Source organism: Dipodomys spectabilis, unplaced genomic scaffold, assembly GCF_019054845.1.
Source record: "Dipodomys spectabilis isolate Male_0828 unplaced genomic scaffold, ASM1905484v1 ptg000600l, whole genome shotgun sequence".
NCBI lineage: Eukaryota > Metazoa > Chordata > Mammalia > Rodentia > Heteromyidae > Dipodomys > Dipodomys spectabilis.
The window spans coordinates 2,966,616-2,971,005 of record NW_024871277.1 but is presented as its reverse complement, the minus strand read 5'-3'; positions in this window follow the sequence as shown (position 1 = coordinate 2,971,005).

Here is a 4,390-nt window from a genome sequence, read left to right as displayed (position 1 = left end):
GTGTGGTATGTGGATATAATGTTCTATGATCCTGGTCTCTCAATTGTCCTTTCTTATTTTCCTCCTCCTTTAAAAGAATAATGTTAACAGGTTTTATTATGTTATTTTCACGCATTCATATTTTCTTACTCAGAACTATTATATGCTAAGAGCTCAAAAACATTTTAATAAAAAAATGACTATGAGAAATGTCTGAGAAAAAAATATTGAGGGTTTAAAAGACAATGGAGCAGTGTCTTCAAAGTTCTGAGAGAAACTGTCAAGTGGAACACCAAAATGCAAGGAATTAAGAGCATTTGCTTCCTGAATCATGTGTCCTTTATGGAAAAAGTTATTTAAGGATGTGATCATAAAAACTAAGAAAGAGTATGACATAGCTGAAAAGAAATGATACACCAATCGGGCCTAATAAGTCCAGAATAACACAATAGGCCTAGAAAGTAATTGGAAATTACCCCAATAGGAAAATTAGGAACAGTGTCTTTAAGAGGAATATAATAGGTTTCAAACCATTGATACAAGGAAGAACTTGGTAAGTATTATTGATATCATAAGAGGAAGAAATGAGGTTTAGACCTGTAATCCTAGCTACTCTGGAAGCTGAGATCTGAGGATCTCAGTCCATGAGATTCTTATCTCTAACCACCAAAAAGCTGGAAGTGGAGTTGTGGTTCAAGTGATAGAGTGCTAGCCTTGAGCACAATATCTCAAGTACAATGCCTCGGTCTAGTTTTTAAGCCCCAGTTCAGGGATAAAAAAGGCAAAAAAAAAAAAAAAAATGATTGAAATTTTTTAAAGAAGAAAACTTGTGTAACCAAAATATAGTTGCTTGTTGCAGTCATCTAAAATAAAATCTAAATACCAATCTTTCATTGTCCAAGATTCAAACAGTAGTCCTCTTTTATCTGCTGGGGAATGTTGTAGGGCCTCTGTAGACCCCAGAAATTGTAGGCAGCAGGGAGCCCCACAACTGCTCTGTTTTTTTGCACATACCTACCTACAGTGAGTCAGACACAGTAAGAGATTATACTGGTAAAATTAAAGTATGATAATTACAGTATACTGTAGTAAAACAATAAAACAAATGTACCCTTCTCAAAATGTCTTTTAGGTATGAACCTCTATATAAGATATTTTTCTTTCTTCATTAAGTCAAGAACTTTCATTTTTTCTATTAGATGAAGCATAGCTTCTTTTTACATATCTAAACTGCATCCTTCCTCCTTCCTTCTTTCTTCCTCCTCATCTTTCTCTTCTACTTCTCTTCTTCCTCCTCTTCTCCTTTTTTTTTTTTTGCAAGTATTGAGTCTTGAATTCAGGGCCTTGTACTCTTGCTTGCCCTTTTTGCTCATTGCTGGTGCTCTGCCACTTAAGTCAAACCTCTTCTTCCAGGTTTTTAGTGGTTAATTTGTCTGCCTTAGCTGGCTTAATTTCAAACTTCAGATCTCAGCCTCCAGCTTCCAGAGTAGCAAGGATAGTCTGAACCACTAGTGCCCAGCCTCCAGTACATTTCTTAATCTGTGATGATTAGATACTTAAGTTGCTTCTGTTTGTTAAAAATTGCATTTTACTGCCTCAGACGTTTGCATACAACTTTGCCCAATTTTTAGAGATGCTTCCTTTTTTTTTTTTTTTTTTTTTGTTGGTTGTAGGGCCTTAACTCTGGGTCTGGGCATGGTCCCTCAGCCCTTCAGCTCAAGGCTAGCACTCTTCCACTTGAGCCACAACACCACTTCTGCCTTTTTTGTTTATGTGGTGCTGAGAAATCGAATGCAGAGCCTTATGAATGCAAGGCAAGCACTCTACCACTGAGCCACCTTCCCAGCCCATAGAGGTACTTCTTGAAGTCCAGGAATGGAGTTAGTAGTCAAAGATTACAAGCATGATGTCTTAATCCATTTTGCCAGCCCTTGTTCTAGAAACTCCATGAATCGTCTCCTGAGGGTAGTTCTGGCAGCATTAAGTGTTAGTGCTGAAAATTCTTTGATAATGTGATGGCCATAGTGGTATCTGAGATGAATAGAATATGTGGTACAATTGGTATAGGATATGGGTCTTACTGGTGTTGCCTTTTTGTTTTCAGACAGTCGTTCTAAATCTTGTTCTACTTTATGTGGAGTTTGAACCTAGGGTACTAAGCATGCTGAGAAATCTTTGTATAAGATTACACTGCTCAGACAAGATTTCATATAAATAAGAACTTGTTTGATCTGATTGTAAAGCCTCATTAAAACAAGACTCAAGATAAAAATTCCTAACACCTTATTTCACCAAAATTTTTTTTTAAATTTTATTTTCTTGTAAAGATGCTGTACAGAGGGGTTAAAGTTACATGAGTAAGGTAATGAGTACATTTCTTGTTGAGCATTGTTACCCCCTCTGTTTTTCTCCTACTTTCCCTTCCCTCTCCTACCTCCCATCCACCCCCACACACAACACACAAAGTTGTAAAGTTCATTTCCAACATAGTGTCTTGTGAGTATTATTGTTGCAATGGGTCATCCTGTGTCCTTGTTTTAGCATTTTGTTTTTCCCCTTCCCCTCCCCAAATTAGATAAATGTATGTACAAGATGCAGGGTACCAAAATCATATTTGATAACAGGGGATATACCATAGGAGGAAGAACATACAAAAGAAACAAAAAATTACATAGTACAGAGCTTCCCTGTGACCCAGCAATCCCATTTCTGGGCATTTGCACCAGAGATCACAAACAAGGCCATATTAAGGCTACCAGCACAATTATGTTATCACAGCATTATTCACCACAGCTAAGATATATAACCAAACCAGATACCCTCAGTAGATGAATGTACCAAGAAATTGTGGTGTGTGTGTATATATATCTATATGTGTGTGTGTGTGTGTGTGTGTGTGTGTGTGTGTGTGTGTGTGTGTATACACACAATGGAATTCTATGCTTCCATCAGAAAGAATGACATTTGTTAGGAAATGGAAAGACTTGGGAAAAAATCATATTAAGTGAAGTAAGCCAGACCCAAAGAAATATTGGTCCCATGGTTTCCCTTATTTGAGGTAATTAGTATACATCTATGTTAATGTTATCAGATGAGAAAGAAAACTGAAAAGCTATGTACATATGACCATATAAGATGATGCTAAGTGAAATGAACCCCAAGATGTGGATACGAGGCTTTTCTTTGTTGTTTTTATTATATCAAAATGGTTTTCACAATCATATTTTTTACTTCTAAAGTCTGAACATTTTTAGCACATTCTATTAGTATTGATCATTAACCTGAACTCCTAGCTTTCACTTAGCATTTTCACTTTCATGTTTTAAAATTAGTAAGATGAAATGTAGGACTAATAAAAGAAAGGTAGTTGGCTATTGTAATACTATTTGAAGCTATTCCTTATTAGGTCCATGTAAAAGTGAGTGAAAAGATTCTTAATCACACTATTTAAAATGAAATATGATTCCATTTTTAAAATGTAGAAAGGTAAATTAGGTATATACTCCCTCAGAAAAATCAAGGTATGTTCATGTTACCAGAAAACAAGGAATATACCATATAAACATGTATAATCAAATGATTATCAAATTTTACTAATATCAATTCTGGCAGAATGCCAACTTTATTTTAAAAATAATTCTGGTAGTAAAAAAGGAGGTGGAGGGCTGGGAAGGTGGCTCAGTGGTAGAGCACTTGCCTTGCATGCCTGAGGCCCTGGGTTTGCTTCCTCAGCACCACATAAGCAAAAAGAAAAAAGCCGGAAGTGGCACTGTGGCTCAAGCGGTAGAGCGCTAGCCTTGAGCTGAAGAGCTGAGGGACAGGGCCCAGGCCCAGAGTTCAGACCCCAGGACCGGACCCTCCCCTCCCCTCCCCCCCCACCCGCAAAAAAAAGGAGGTGGAGGGAAGAAGCTATTAAGTACTAGTAACATTGCTTTAATCACATTTGTTTTTTCCTTAATTTAGTCCACAACAGCACTGGTGAGTGAAACCAAGAGAAGGTAAAAGTGTGCAAGAACAAATCTCAGTTCAGTCCTGCTGCTTTTAAGGCTGTGACTGTAGGTATGACCCAAATGGTAGAGTGCCAGCCGGTAGCAAGCAAGCCCTATGAGAGAGTGAGGCCATGGGTTTAAGTCCTGGTACCAGCAAATAAATCAGTGAATAATAATCTGTATATTATGTTGCTTTTCATATTTTTCACTGTAATTAATTACAGAGTTCTATAATTTCTTGATGAATTTTCCTTTTTCTTCCTCAGTTGGTTAGTGATGTGAATTGTGGAATTGCAGATATATTGTGGGGAAAAATTGTACAGATGTAGATATTATTGTCAAGATATGCATACCATGAAACTGTTCTTCAGTATTATCACGAATCTGTAAAGTTACATGAAACAAGACCATTTTTCCAAACA